The sequence below is a fragment of the Pinus tabuliformis genome, chromosome 1_2 (genome assembly GCF_031772625.1).
Source record: "Pinus tabuliformis cultivar Carrire ecotype Pingquan chromosome 1_2, CPIR1, whole genome shotgun sequence".
NCBI lineage: Eukaryota > Viridiplantae > Streptophyta > Pinopsida > Pinales > Pinaceae > Pinus > Pinus tabuliformis.
The window spans coordinates 78,247,708-78,264,982 of NC_142298.1; the positions used below are offsets into that span (position 1 = coordinate 78,247,708).

Below are 17,275 nucleotides of genomic sequence, written 5' to 3' on the forward strand. Positions count from 1 at the left end.
TATTCCCTTGGGTTTATAATATCAATCCCTTAGGTTTATTAATCTAAGGGTTCATATACCTAAGGTTTAATATTATTCACTTAGGTTTATATTCCCTTGTTTTTTTACTATTAACTCCTAGGGTTTATTATTCCCTTGGGTTTATAATATCAATCATGATCAACCAAGGTCAACCATGTTTTATAAATTCAATCATGGTCAACCATAGTCCAACGTCGCATTGTGACAAAGATTGTCTCAATATGAAAATCAATCATTGTCTCAACCATGGTCCAACATTGCATTGTGACAAGGATTGTCTTGATATGAAAATTAATCATGGTTAAGCATGGTCAACCATGGTCCAATGTCGCATTGTGAGAAGGATTGTCTCAATATGAAAATCAACCATGGTCCAATGTCGCATTGTGAGAAGGATTGTCTCAATATGAAAATCAACCATGGTCAACCATGTTTATTTTAATGTTTAGATTAAACCTTGGGTTTAATATTATTCTTTTGGGTTCATAATCTCTTTGGGTTTTAGTATTAATCTATTGGGTTTATAATAGCAATCCCTTGGGTTTATAATATCAATCATCGTAAACCATGGTCAATCATAGCCAACCATGGTCGAATGTCACATTGTGACAATGATTGTGTCAATATGAAAATCAACCATGGTTAACCATGGTCCAACGTCACATGGTGACAAAGATTGTCTCGATATGAAAATAAATCATGGTCGTGCATGGCCAATCATAGTTCAACATTGCATTGTGACAAGGATTGTCTCAATATGGAAATAAACCATGGTCAACCATGTTTATTTTAGGGTTTATAATATTTATCTTAGTGTTTATATATCTTGGGTTTACAATTTTTATCCCTTGGGTTTATTATTCGTTTGGGTTTTTAATATCGATCCCTTGGGTTTAATAATCTAAGGGTTCATATTCTTAGGGTTTAATATTATTCCCTTAGGTTTATAATCCCTTGGTATTTTAGTATTAATCCCCAGGCTTTTTTATTCCCTTGGGTTTATAATATCGACCATGGTCAATCATGGTCCAATGTCGCACTGTGACAAATATCGTATCAATATGAGAATCAACCATGGTCCAATGTTGTATTGTGACAAAGATTTTGTTGATATGAAAATTGATCATTATCAAGCATGGTCAACAATGGTCCAATGTCACATTGTAACAAGGATTGTCTCAATATGAAAATCAACCATGGTCAACCGTGTTTATTTTAGTGTTTAAAAGATTTATCTTAGGGTTTATATATGTTGTGTTTATAATATTAGTCCCTTGGGTTTAATATTATTCAACCATGGTCAACCATAGTTAATCATGGTCAATCATGGTCCACCGTCGCATTGTGACAAATATTGTCTCAATATGAAAATCAATCATTGTCTCAACCATGCTCTGATGCCGCATTATGACAAATATTGTCTCAATATGGTAATCATCATCAACCATGATCAACCATGGTCATTCATGGTCAACCTTGGTCAACCATGGTCGAGTGTCGCATTGTCACAAAGATTGTGTTGAAAATAAATTGTGGTTAAGCTTTGGTTAACCATGGTCCAAGGATTGTCTCAACCATGATCAACTATGTTTATTTTAGTGTTTATAATATTTATCTTAGGGTTTATATACCTAGGGTTTATAATATTAGTCCCTTGGGTTTAATATTATTCCCTTGGGTCATAATCCCTTGGGTTTATAACATCAGTCATGGTCAACCATGATTGGATGTCGCATTGTGACAATGATTGTATCAATATGAAAACCAGCCATGGCTGACCATAGTCCAACATCATATTGTGGCAAAGGTTGTGATGATATGAAAATCAATCATTGTCAACCATGGTCAACCATGTTTATTTTAAGGTTTATAATATTTGTCTTAACAAAATTATTTTAGGGTTTATAATATTTATCTTAAAAATATTAAGAATACTTATCCTAACCATGCTTAACAATATTAATTAACAATATTTATATTAATATTCAATTAACCATGTTTATATTGTTAATAAAACAATCTTAATAAATTATTATTATTTATTAAGATCATTTATTATTTATTAAGATTGTAAATAATAATAATAAGATATCTCAAATTATTATTTATTAATTAATTATTAATAATGAATTAATTAGTTATTTAACGAATTAATTATTCATTTAATAAATTATTGAATGAATTAATTAATAATGTTATTAAATTTAATTAACAATAAAAATAATATTATTAATTAATAATAGTGGTAATATTAATTATTAATAATAATCATAATTATACGCTTTCGGCATATATCAATTAGATTTACTAATATATTTGTGATAGTTGTAATTTGTAATTGACTAACTTCACAATTGAATAATATTTTCTAGTTTTAAATTATAAATTATAAAATAAGAATTAAAAATGAAATAAGACTTAATCGAAATTTATTTTTTTAAATAATTAACTAATTTATAATAAATTGGGAATTAATAATAAAATAATATTTATTATAAGAAAATAAGAATTAAAAAGAATAAAGAATTAAAACAGAGCTAATTATAATCAAAATTGAAATAATATTTAATTAAAATAAGAAATGAAAATTAATAGTAAAAAAATAAGAATTATTTGATGAACCACACTTGTTGGTTCGAAACAAGTCGATCAAAAATTTCTCTGATTTCTACCGAAAGACTTTGCTTAATTATTTGACAATTAAATCTTTTTAATAATTTAATTAAGAAGAAATGAAAATTAATAATAAAAATAGGAATTAGTTGAATCTTTATTTTAATAATCTAAATAATAAAATAGGAATTAGTTAAATAAACCAAATTTAAAAATTAATGATTTGAAATAAATTGAAATAAGAATTAATTAAAAAATAAATAATGTAAAAATATAAATAAGAATAAAGAGAATGAAATAAAAATTAATAATAAATTTTTTTATTAATTGAGAATAAGAATTAATTAAGTTTTAAAGTAAGAAATAATAATAATTAAAAATAAGAATTGAAAATTAAGAATTCAAATAAGAATTAATAGAACATCAGAATTAATAACTAATAATGAAAATAAGAACTAGATGAAACTTAATAATTAAATAAGAGAAGATTGGTATATAAGAACTAGATGAAACTTAATAATTAAATAAGAGAAGATTGGTATATAAGAACTACATGAAACTTAATAATTAAATAAGAGAAGATTGGTATAGCCCTTCCACAAGGATGATATACAGAAATCAAGAAATGGTCCAAATTTCTCGATTTTCTATTTCTTTATCTTATTTTTTATCTTATATTCTCTTTTGAGCTACTCCCAAAACTCCTTGGGATGATAGAATCTATCAACTTTATGATACTAATATGGTGGAAGACGAAAAATACTTCCTCTTAGATTGCTCGATTCTTACTCACATCTGCTCTTATTTCCCAAACATCTACCATACTTCCAATCTTCTTGACTTGTTAAGTCAGCCCATCTATAGTGAACTTGGAGCTTTTCTTTCCCTTCTTTTTTATTATAGGAATAAGATTTTGAAGAATCGTAGTTAGATTTTTTTTTTTTCCAAGGTCCGATAGATTGCATTGGTCTTAGTGGACATTAATCCTCCTCCTCCTCATCATCATCATCAAGAATTAGTTAAATTGAAAAAAAAATCTAAATTAAAAATAATTGATTAAAATAAGAATTAATTAAAAAATAAAATTAATAATAAAACAATTTAAAAATCAGAATTAAAAAAAGGATATAAATTTAAGCAAGGATCCATTGAAAATTTAATAATTGGATAATAAATTAATTTGAAAGAGGAGTAATATTGAAAATTGATATTCGGAAGCCTATGGGGATTTGGTTTGATGGTGATTGGTGCATTGTTAAAGAACTCCATGCAATAGGTCATTGGTTCCAATCCCCTGTTGCTGCTGATTTAGAAAAAGAAAAATCATATTTAGAAATAATTACACATTTAAAACTTTTAAAAATTGGAGCAAAATTCCTTAAATATCTATTTGGTGAAAGGCATGTTTCACTCATTAATAAATTTAATATTTTTGTATATTTTATCTTGACCAAATTTATTCTTTATACGTTAATCCAATGAATACTTAGTTAATTTTATCCTATAAAAAGACTCATTAGCACTTGTTTACTCACAAAATCTCTTTGGCCTCTGATGATGGATGGAGTAACCATTTGAAATGTTGGACAAATCAAAATCCATTACGTAGTTATCTTATGGAAATATCCAACAATAACATTTTTTGTTTGCCAGGTTATGAGTCATATGATTATTGGCACACCTAACATGTGACTTGAGTAGCGATGACCCAAGGTCATTTAAGCCATCAAAATCACTCAGGGATCAGGTTCAAAACCACCCGAGGATCACACCTAGGGCCTACCATGGCTAAATTTGTTTTCCAAAAAGTTTCGAACTGGTGATATTTACACCATGAAGTACCTTAACATAACACCCCATCACCATAGACTCGATAAATATCTCTTAATATCAAGGAGTAAATCATTTTCTAATATTTTAATTAATAAAACAAATTCTTAAAAAAAACATTATTGATCATGAATGTTATTAATAAAAAAGAATAAATCTAAATTATTATTCAAAGATGAAAAATGTAAAAACATAATGTTAAAATCTCTAAATTTTCTCATTTTATAAAAGAATAAAGAAAATGTGTAACTCCACTCAAATGTGTGTGTGTGTTTCAAAATGTAATTTTTTTTATTACAATTTAAGATATATATATATATATATATATATATATATATATATATATATATATATATATATATATATATATATATATATATATATATATATAGCCAATTTTTATTATTATTAATTTAGCTAAAGATTATAACATGTACGCCCATAATATGTTGATATTCTAGCCTCACTTCTACCAGATTTGTTGGCTGGAAGAGTGGCATAAAAACTAATTACAAATTACCAAAATTCACTAAGAATCCAAAAACAAAATGACCAAAGTGACCAAAAGAATTTTAAGATTAAAAGATAGCCCACCAACATTACGGGATGAGAGGATTCCCTTGTATAGGAATAACTAGAACTTTCCCCAGAGAATCTAGAAACTTGTGTTCTCCATGAACATGAAACTCTAAATGTGAAATTATTTCCTCCATCCAGTCCATGCACTCTTCCAATCGTTGACCTCATCTAAGTGACGCCAATCGATCTAGTATGTTCCACTAGTTTTGTTCTAAATCATTCATGAAGCTTATAGAATTTTTATGGTCATCATGGAAGTCTTTCACGAATTTTTCCAACAAATGGGTGATATAATGCATCTGAGAATCCATAAAGTCGAAGGGGGGAGGGAGGAGAGAAAAACATGGGCAAGACAAGGGCCTAGTAAACATCCACCTCCATTCCGCTAACACCCCCTCCCACTAGGCTTTCTCTCTGTGATCCACTCATTGTCTCCAAGGTCTTAGACCCATCCTTGCTCTACCTCTTGTCCTGATCATTGTCCACTTTCCTCTAGCACTTATGAGATAACACCCTATATTTGGTACTATATAGAAGTGTGACATTATCTCCGTTGCCTTGGGAGCAATCATGGAATTACCCCAATACCAAGCCTGGGCCATTCATGAAGGAAACAAATCTTTTCCTAGGTTACCCCAAAGCACTACCTGAAACCCACTACAAAACAACACCGGAATACTTTCATTCATAATGTTTGTGCCAATGCAGTTGACAAGATGCCTCTCAGGTTAGAAAGGTGGCACACAATTCATAGTAAGTGAACCCAGCATCAAAAATATCGTATGTCTGAAAGAAATACTACATCCGGTGAAAATTGACTTAAAAGGACCACCCACAGTGAAGACACATAGACAGGATCATCCCTGAAATATAAGACAAGGCATGCACACTTGGAAACTAGATAACCCCTAGCTCCAACATCTAGTTAAGGCCTTATAAAATCTAGACTGGACTTCTGGGCACCTAAGAGGTAGACCAAACAGTGGAACTCCCTCCACCACTTAGGAAGAAACATATCCCTAATAAAAACCCATGGATAGACAATGAAGCTTACCAAAATTCCATGCACATTGTAGGTTCTAACCCTGTATAGAAATTACCTGCAAATAGATTCTTAAGAAAATAAAAAAACACAATGGCAAGAACATAAAATATACCCAAAGGTTTTCTCTTGGAACCCAATTCGGTAAAACCAGATTGAATTTTTTCATTATTTTCCTTTCAATGTTACAATACATTATATACATGTTGAAGAATTCATAAACCCCAATCCATTGAACCTGGATTAGAACATAATCGTAGTTCCCTTGACCGGGTCTACAAAATTCCATGGGAAAAACCCATCATGTCCAAACCATGTGTAAAAACCATGTGCAAAAACCATGCACAAAACCATGTGTAGGTCTTCCCCCCATATTTGTGACCACCCCCCTGCTATGTCCATTGCAACGTAATAGTGCCTAGGGCTAGTCATGGAAAGAATATAAGTCATACCCAAAATTCTCCCACTTGTTTTTTTCTTTTGACGCAGGTGGTCGTAGGAGTGCACAACCATTAGTCCCAAGCTGCAACACCCATTATTTCTCTACACAAGGAAAACTTCTCAATGCTCATATAATTTCCAATACGTTTGCAACATGCTTCAAAGTGTCAACCTTTACCAACAAAATCTTTTTGTCTTCAACCATATCCCTTACAAAATGATATTGAACATCAATGTGCTTTGTCTTAGAATGATAAGTAGGTTTCTTTGCCAAGAAAATTCCACTTTGGTTGTCACAGTATATCATTATAGCTCATTGTACCAACCCCATACTTGAACATAATATCTGCAACCAAATTGCTTCCTTTGCTTGCATGAGTGGTTGCCATGTATTCAACCTCTATAGTTGAAAGTGCCAGCACAGAATGTTTCTTGCTCATCCAATTGACTGCTCCTCCAAATAGGTTATACATATACCCACTTATAGATCTTATCTGATCTAGATCTCCAGCGTAGTACACATCAACAAATCCATGTATGTTCAAAACTCTGTCCAATCCTAGTTTTCCTTTGTAGAAAAAACCATAATCACTAGTGCCATGCAAATACCTAAAAACTCTATTCATTGTTGTCAAATGCTTCTTCCTTGGTTTTGAAATAAATATTCTCAATAAACCCACTGCATGTGCAATGTCTGGTCAGGTACAGACCATTGCATACATCAAACTACCAAAAACACTTGCATATGGAACACGGGACATGTCCTCTTCCTCTTCTTGTCTCTTAGGACATTGTTTAGCAGATAATTTTACACCTTAGAGGAATAGGAACTTTCACCAGTTTACTATCCTACATATTATACCTCTGCAATATTGTCTTGACATACTTCCTATAGTTTAACTAGAGCTTCCTCTTTACCAGATCTCATTTAGTTTCTATGCCCAAAATATAGTTTGCATCACCAAGATCCTTCATGTCAAATTTAGAGGAAAATTGGGTCTTCAAATCCTCGATAATTTCTTTGTCATTTCCAATCAACAACATATCATCCACATGCAATATCAAATAAATAACACGATCATTAGTTAATTTACATAGTGATCCGCTTTGCTCCTTGTGAATCTAATTCCCTGTATATATGTATTACATTTTTTATACCACATCCTTGGTGACTGTTTTAAGCCATACAAAGACTTTTTTAACTTGCATACCGATTATTTTTTACCCTTCACCATAAAGCATTCCAGTTTCTTCATGTAGATTGCATCTTCCAGATCCCTGTGAAGAAATCGTGTCTTCACATCCATCTATTCTACCTCAAAATCAAAAGCACTAGAAATAGATAAAAGGAATCTAATAGAAGTTAACTTAGCAACAAGACAAAAAATATCACCAAAATCAATTCCTGACACCTAGGAATAACCTTTTTCTACCAACCGAGCTTTGTATTTCTCCACCTTTCCTTTTTCATTCATCTTCTTCTTAAGCACCCATTTTCTCCCAATGGGTTTCCTTCCAGCTGACAATTCCACAAGATCCCAAGCCTCACTTTTGTCCAAGGATGCCATTTCTTCAACCATAGTCTTTTTCTATATTTTTCCATCCTCTAAATCCATGTTAGACATGCAATCCCCCCACAACATGTTTTGGGGCTCAAAGCCCAAGTTTTGAGTTGTTATTGTTGTAAAGACTCAGCGAATTGTGAGCATGAAGCGCAAATTGTATATTAGAGTCATAGGGTTGTCCGTCCTAAGTTTTGAATGTAGTGTCGGCCTACCCATGGTTTGCGGACGATGGGATTGTATAAATAGAGTGAGGCTCTAAGTTGTAAAAAAAGAAAGGAAGCAATAATAGGGATGGATAGAATAAGATAGTGAGCATAAAGCAAGAGTCTAAGTATCTTGGGTCGTAGTAGTAGTAAGAGGCTCTGCAACTGAGTGTGTAGAGGCCTAGTAGAGTCTGCAGCTGAGTGCGCAAACCCCTGCAGCTGAGTGCACAGGGTAGAGTTGAGTCTATAACAGAAGGAAGAAAATAATAAAGAGAAGTTTTATCTGAATTCCGTGTATCTGTTCTTAAGTTATTACATGTTTGATATCATTGGCAATTATACTGTTTATTTACTGTGCGCACTTATATGAATTGTGAATATTGTTAAGTATAACTGAAAGCGTACAAATAAGTTAAGTTAATAAACTAATATCGAGCTACAAGTAAGGACTTGGGTAATAACACTGTTCAGTCCCCGAGTATGGTTGCATGAAGGCAACATCTCAGGCTGCGAGGTATGGGTAAGTGCATGTAGCGACCGTGGACCACTTGAAACCATCAGAGATCTCCAGGGTGAGGAAACCTGGTTCTAGCACCCTCACATACTACTTCAAGTGAGACCTCAGTCCATGCTCCGTGGACTATTGCCAAAAGGGCTAGTAGTATTGGGATTTATTTGGCTGAATCACCTTCGAACCTGGGTTAGGCCCCACTATGCCAACAAATGGTTCTATTGCTAGGACTAGGATCTACATAAGGGATGTCTGATGTCGTGTCACTAGAATCCAACAAAGAAAGAAATTGAAGGGTGGTTGGACAAAAATATTCACAAGTTCGCGGCGCAGGAAAATAGGAATCCACGAGTATCGAAGAAACAGTGGTTAGAGTGCTACTTATATATGGAAATCCATGAAATTTTCTTCGCATTCTTCCCCTTTGAGTTGTACGAGTGGATCGCAAAGCTAGCATACAGTCAAGGAAGGTATAGGCTTGACAAACCGATTGTGTGGACTCTATAATTGGTGCACAGACTACAAGCGTCAGAAGATAATATCACGCGCGATCTGGACCATTGGCTCGATTGAATTATAGGAGGATTTATCACCGAGTTCGTGGTAGATACGACCATCAGCTACAGCGAGGCAGAACGTCGCTTCCTCAAGGGACCGCGAGGTAAGTACATTAAATCATTGAACACTTGGATCAAAATGTTATTGTGTGAAAAGTGGGTTATGCGAATAAATTGATGTTTGGGACTACACGAAGTGGGAGGATCTACAGAAATGAAGGTAGCGCAACGATAGAAAATAGCTCCTTGATTTTGCCGTGACGAGAAAGTGAGGAAGAGCTCGCGAAAGTTTCTCTGAGAATCATGATCAGTCTGATAAGGCAGAGAATTCCATGCATACCACCCCCACCTACAAAACCACCAGTTTCACCATCGTCACCCCCATCTCCACCCACACCACCTCCACCAGACCTATAGTTCAATATGGCGAGTGTGATAAAACTGCCATTATTCAGAGGGGTAGGGAATGAAGATCCGAACCAATTTTGGTTCGTAGTAAAGGTTGTATGGGAAGCACAAGGAGTCATGGATGACAATATAAAGAAGGCAAAGCTGGTAAGCGCATTGCAAGATCACGCACTAATGTGGTACATTAAGCATTCTAATGACCATCCAAACGCGGGGATCGCAGATATCCAGGCAGCGTTGAACAGAGAATTTAGCAGGCCAAAATCAGAGACACAATCGATTATCGAGTTTAAGGAAATCACGATGCTTCTAGGCGAGACCCCATGGGATCTGGACTAGAGACTAAATAGTATGATTCATGAAGCCAACATGACCTTGATAGATGGACAACATTGCGCATGGTTTGTAGCGTCACTGACACCGCATTTAAGGACGACGTTGTCACAACAAAAGATATCCACCCAAGCCAAAGCTTTGGAGATTGCACGAGACCCCAACACAATATCCTGGCCTAGAAGTCCAACAAATCCACACACAACTGCAAAATTTGTGTCTGGAAATGCAGAGTTTGAAACAGGACAGGACAACTCAGCCACAGATGCGCGAGGAGGTATGGTGCACAAAATGCAAAAGCCATGGACATGACAAGGACCATTGTCCAGTTTTCACCAATTACTTGGCGGGAGGAGGGTCGATGCCATTAAGACTAGAGGCACAATAAGGGTCGAGCGTGGTGCCTACATTATGGTGCGCGATTTATCAGATAGGAGAAAACACACTACATATAACTATCACCTAATACAGAAGTATACACAAACGTCCCAACAATTGTTCTATAATTTATGTAGGTCGATAGGTCGTGATGAGCGCACCTACAGAAGTTACAAGCTGATGATGGATCGAACTCCTACCTATAGAGTGTAGACCAAAACACGAGCCCTCTATCCAAATGCAGTGATAGAGCGTACTGGATTTCAGGGGCACACACGAGGTCGAGGTGGAATGGGACTAGGAAGGGGTCGCAGACAACTAATTTCTTACAATTGCAGAGCATCAGGGCACTATGTCGGCGATTGTATGAATCCGAAGAGAGCATCATGTTTATACTGTACCTAATTCGATCATGAGATGGAGGACTGCCCTACACTGATAACGAGGTTGCACGAAAAGGATTACTCTAGCCTCCCCCGACTCATAACCTACAAATGATGAGCTTTGAGCCACGCGAAGAGGACCCAAATGTAAACATAGTGCTTCGAAGTGATATCACAACCAGAGATGACAGAGGTAAGCAGCATGAAGAAAGTGCGTGGATTCGCAAGGCTCCTACAAAGGAACTTGGATTTGATTTGGAGCGTGCGAAGGAGACATTCATGGAAGCTAAGAAGAGCTTCATAGAGGCCTCCACTTCAAGTAGTAAGGATCAACTAGAACTAGAGATGGATCCTTCAATTCTCACTACCTTTCTAGAGACATGTATGAAGTTGTTGTGCGACAGCAAGGTTGTGAAAGGACTACATGAAATTATCACTAGGTGTGTTGGGTTAGGAGAGCCATGTGTAGTATGAAAGCTTGGGAAACATACATCGCGAATAGGAAGGGAAATGAGATTGACTGTGCAAATCGGTGAGTATGAAATGGATCAAGTAATTCTAGATCTAGGATCAGACATGAATGTATTGCCAAAGTATACATGGGAGCGCATGGGTAGACCTGCATTACAATGGTCTCTATTCAGTTGCGAATGGCGAACCAACATAAGATCCTACCGATGGGAAGATTGCATGAGATAACAGTAGATATCAAAGGTGCTAGCGCACTGGCAGATTTTGAAGTGAGAGAGATTATCGATGAAAACAATCCCTATCCCACGCTACTTGGCATAGATTGGGCCACTGATATGAATGGAGTCATAAACCTGAAGAAGTGCAAAATGATTTTTGAGAAAAAGTCACTACACGTAGTAGTACCGCTAGATCCTGCCGGGGGAGCGCGATACACAGAATTGGTGCGCGATGATGATAGTGATGCCGATCTAAATTGTATCTACAAGATAACTGTGAGAGAGAAAGATTGGGTGAATCCAACAGTAGATGGTAGAGTTTCGTGGGAGCATAATAGCTCCTGCACTTCGGATTCAGACGAAGAAGTAGAACGATGGCAGAACTAGTTACACAAGGTAACCACGCTAAATTGCAACATGATGATAAGGTCATTATGTTGTGTAGCAACAAAGTCAAGGGATCTTCCCTTGTGTGATGGACTGACATCGGTGGATGAATTCTTGAACAAATTTGGAATCGAAGTTCTAGAACAACAATGGTTTGATGCTCTAAAATGGGCACGGCGCGCTACGCCCGCAAGGTGGTGGGGTACGCACCATCAAATTTTCAGGGATTGGCGCGAATGTAGAAGGGGGATGCTTATATGATTTGGAAAACCTCAGCTACTAATGAGAGCCGATTATGAAGGGAGAAACAACTTGCACACCCACCTTTTCAGATGGGTACAGATGTATGGAATACAACTCGCACAAATGCACACTGCTCCCATGATAGAAAACAGGAACAAAACGCAGAAGCAGGAAAGATGAAGCGCGCCAAAGATTATCTGCAGGGAAGCCTTTGACAAGGTGTTTGAAGTATTGAATAGGGTCCACCATGTGAAACACACTAATGGGGACCTGCGTGTAACAACGGTTCGATGGGCTTATAGGACCATGTGCAAAACTCTAACCACGAGAGAAATCCCAAAGATACGGGATGAAGCATGGACTGTAATCTCTGAGGAGCATACAAAGTCGAGTCTGCATGTAACAACACTCGTAGATTCGACAGTGCGCAAAGCCTGGAATGAATAAATCATGCAACCATGAGAAACAAAACACATAAGACTTCGGGAAAAATTCGACGAGGAAACTTTAGACTTCGTGAACTTGAAAAAGACCGGGTACGGCTAAGGGAGAAAAACGCTTTAATGGACGCAGAGGTTAAGAGGTTGGAAAATGAAATAAAGGAAGCATTTCTCGTCGATAAACCAAGGATGGCAAGGCAAGGTACGTACAATCATACTAATGAATTGGAGGACTATCACTGAGAATTGGTTAGTCTGCTGCCATGGCTGGGACAACATATCGCCAAATGCAGTAACCAGGGTAACACATTGCAAATAGTAGAGTGTGCGGTGCTGATCACCACAATGGCAGATGAGGATTCTTTGTGAACCATGAAAAAGGACGGGATGGAGTCCCGCACAAGTGGTGCGACCACTTGACTAGCTATAGGAAGGACAATCTTAACACTCCAGGTAGTTGAAAGGGAGCGCGAGACTATAAAATATTCTGCCTGGGAGCTACGCGATATTGGAAATGCACGCAAAATCAAAGCGTCACAGGGCTCGTGACTGCGCATGGAGGGCTGCGCTGCCACGTGAGTTGGCTGGGAAGTTATCGTTGATGTCACTATTCATGTCGCTATGTCCAATTTGAGGCAAATGGAGCGGGCGGCGGGCATTTAAGACACGAGTTATGGGCAATATTTGGAAAAATCTGCTGCCAAGAAAGAATTAATGGTCCAAAATTGGGGGGAACGGTTGAATTCTAATTCGAAAGGCACTATAAAACTCATAGAGCTAGCCAACAAACAACACTTGTTCATTTGAGAACTGAGCGTTTGAGAAAAGCATAGAGTGTTGAGAGCTAAGCGATAGTTAAGCCCCTAAGTTCGTGAGAAACAGAATACAGTATAGAGATGATGATGACCACTAAGGATGGGTTGGGAGTTGAAGAGGTAACCGTTGGCGAGGCTGCGCAGACCCAAATGGTGGGGGAGGTTCCAGAAGGTGTCGGGGTGGTGACAGAAATCCCCAAATCACTACGAACACCGTGGCCCAAGAAAGATAAACAGGTAATGGGTCTAGTACGCATGTCCTCGAGGAATCCGTGGCACAACAAACTATCCATGGAAGAAAAGGGGAAAGCAGTCACAATAGAAACTAATGAGGAAGAAGAAGACTTGCAGGCCCTAATTGTCACAGCATAGGAAGAAGAAGTCATGGAGGAGGATTTCCAATCGTTGCGCTCTGCAACAAAACTACTAGCATATGTCCCTCTGCGTAAAGGGAAAACCAAAGTACCAAAGGACCTGGATGAAATGAACAGCTCGCTCCAAACCCCGCTCCTCCCAATGGTATTGTATTTGAAGGCATGCACCTAAACCACGTGCCAACCATGAAATTCGAAGACTGGGACCTCGCTGACAATGAGAGTTCCCACACCTAGAGACCAGGAACTTAATGAAGCAGAATACCGAGGGGGCATTAATCACGTTAGAGCCACGAAAATGGCTATGTGGTGTGGAAAATGCTGGGTTGCTACACTTGTTATGGGTAGCACATTCCATTGCACACCCATCACCATTTTCATCATTAGGCAGCTACTTTGTCTGGTGCATGATGGGTACCTGTGGCTAGAGGAGCCTATTCCCATCACGACAAACCTCATTCATCGTATCTCTCGACTCCCCTATAAAGGAAAGGACTCTGCAGCTATAGCCAGAAAAGGTAGCGATTTGGCTCTCGCAGAAGCCATGAAGGCAAAGTATAAGCTGGAGAAGAAAAAGAGGGGCTACACTATCTCCAGCACCAAGGACAAAGTGGTGGGCATAGCCACCCAAATCCTGGTCGGAAAAGTGATGAGGAAGTGTCGCGCCAATGAGGTACTACCGCCAGTGGTCGCGCTAGCGAGCAGTGTGCAGAGGGGGTCCAGTTCAATTGGGCCAAATTACTCTGCAAGGAATTTTTGCTAAACTGTCGTGAAGCCCAGGAGTAGGGTAAGACCTTCCACTACGTGTGGTTTCTCTTATCCATCTTGCTGGTAGCAGGAGAACTGCTGGAGGATAGTCAATTTCCCAACATTGACAGAGAGTTACCAGAGGCCACGAAGTACACTTCGATCTGGGCCACCAAGGATGCGAAATGGTTTCACGACAAAAAAAATTCTGGGTACTCATGGAGGTGAGCATCCGGATGTGGATCAACAGAAGGCCGCACCTGTCACCTACGGTGCACAATAGTTTGCAGAGTTTTGCAGACTTCAAAGCCGATATGCACAACATCTATATCATGGCATGGAAGGATCCAACAAAGCAGTGGATGAAGTTACCATTTGTAGCCACTAACGACACGATCTTTACTATATTGGAGACATGGCCTCCCGAGTGGCGCACCCCCGATTTGGCGAAACTAGAGAAAGTGACAACACAGAAAAGGAAGGATGATGCCAAGCTGCACGTCACCCAAATAGCCGAGAGAAGGTGGAACGAAAAAGCAACAGCTGAGATAAGGGAAGTGCACAAAGCAACACAGAAAGCCGCGAAGCAGAAGAAGGCCGCAGAAGTAGTAGCAGCAGTGTAGACAACGGAGGCAGCAATGGCACCGGCAGATGAGGGCCAAGCAACGCCCTCAAGGCGAGAGGCAGAGGAAACAGAAATGGCAGAAGGGAGCACAGACCCAGAAGCTGTGTCCACACAGCTAAAATGGCTATGCATCGCAGAGAGATCAGACCTAAGGAAGAAGGCCAAGGCCTCGAAGCTGGCCATTGACCCAATCACCTTAACCGAAGGTGATCTCCATGACATCAGCGAGACGGTTCATGATGTCACAAGTGAAGCGCTTCAAGAGCTTATGACAGAGCACCAGACTGTGTTGGGGGCCCTCAGGGTGCAGCTACAAGTGTTACAGGTGCGGCCCCGTCAGGAAGGTACCCTGTCTACCCACGTCGCAGTAGGCACTTTATTAGCAGAGCAGATGCTATGGGAAAGGATGGCCAACATAATAGTGTAGCCAGAGGGAGCATTAGTATCGTCAAATGCGATGGATTGGTTGTCGATTAGCATGATGAAAGTCCTTGGCCTTAATCTAGCTTCCTTTCCCCAAGAAACACTATATCAGCTATAAGATGGGATCACAACAGAGCTACGTGTTAGAGAGAATTAAGCGATCCAAGTTCTTAGCGAACAGAATATCAACATGGAGTAGCTCAGCTTACAGCGCGACGAGTTAGTGTCACAGAACCAACGGTTGGTGCAGACAGTAGATGACGCTTGCTGACACATCCCAAAGCTAGCTATTGCAGCAGATCTATGGGTAGAAGTGTGGATCCACATTTTGGTAAGTGGAGTTTATGACGCGACAGAAGAAACAACAAAGGTTCAGTTGGAGCGGAACCTTCATATTGCCGAGCTGTGGTTGAAGGCGTAGCCTTCCACTCCCTCGGAAATAAGAGAACAGTGTGCTAGTTCTATTGCAACAGGGTTGGAAGATATTGGCAGTGCAATGTGTGACTGTACGAATATGTTGGAACAGGCACTGGAGGTCCTCACGACTTTGTAGGAGGATCCCAACATCCAGCGGCTAGAGACATAGGCGCACGAAATCCAGTAGCAGTATGACTGCATCAGAGGAACTACGCAGATAGTAGTCCTTACTCAGCGGCTTGCGAGGATGCAATAAGCAAAGGCATTAAAAGAGTAGGTGGACACAATGCGCCATAAGAACGCAGTTCTCAAAGCGTGCATTCAGCCATGGATTGAAGAAGCCTTCACAATCACAACATATATTGAAGGGAAGCTCATGCAGATTCAGGGGATGCATGCACAAATGCAAGGTAGCATGCTAAAAACAGAGGTCTCCGAAGAGAGGATGCAGCAGGTTCAGCAAGCAACAACTTAGTGCATTGTTGACATCAAGACCATTCGGGACCAGCTGGAGGGACTCCACGCCAAGATTTCCGTGCCAATAGAGTGAATCGAGGGTGATTCACGATGTTTGTGTTGGGGCTTGTTGGGCATGGAATCCCCCCACAACATGTTTTGGGGCTCAAAGCCCAAGTTTTGAGTTGTTAGTGTTGTAAAGACTCTGCGAATTGCGGGCGTGAAGCGCGAATTGTATATTAGAGTCATAGGGTTGTCCGCCCTAAGTTTTGAATGTAGTGTCGGCCTACCCATGGTTCGCAGACCATGGGATTGTATAAATAGAGTGAGGCCCTAAGTTGTGAAAAAAGAAAGGAAGTAATAATAGGGATGGATAGAATAAGAGAGCGAGCATAAAGCAAGAGTCTAAGTATCTTGGGTTGTAGTAGTAGGAAGAGGCTCTGCAGCTGAGTGCGCAGAGGCCTAGTAGAGTCTGTAGCTGAGTGCACGAACCCCTACAACTGAGTGTGTAGGGTAGAGTTGAGTCTATAACAGAAGGAAGAAAATAATAAAGAGAATTTTTATCTGAATTATGTGTATCTGTTCTTAAGTTATTACATGTTTTATATCATTGGCAATTATATTGTTTATTTATTGTGTGCACTTATATGAATTGTGAATATTGTTAAGTATAACTGAAAGTGTACAAATAATTTAAGCTAATCAACTAATATTGGGCTACAAGTAAGGACTTGGGTAATAACACTGTTTGGTCCCCGAGTAGGGCTGCGTGAAGGCAGCATCTCAGGATGTGAC

At 38.5% G+C, this 17,275-nt stretch overlaps 1 non-coding gene across 1 annotated transcript; it reads left to right on the top strand.

Annotated features, from left to right (window-relative positions):
* The first annotated feature begins 3,172 nt into the window (after positions 1-3,172).
* On the top strand, positions 3,173-3,274 carry LOC149204505 (U6 spliceosomal RNA). The gene has a single exon (XR_016253206.1). It is a non-coding gene; the product is annotated as a U6 spliceosomal RNA (small nuclear RNA).
* The last annotated feature ends 14,001 nt before the right edge of the window (positions 3,275-17,275 follow it).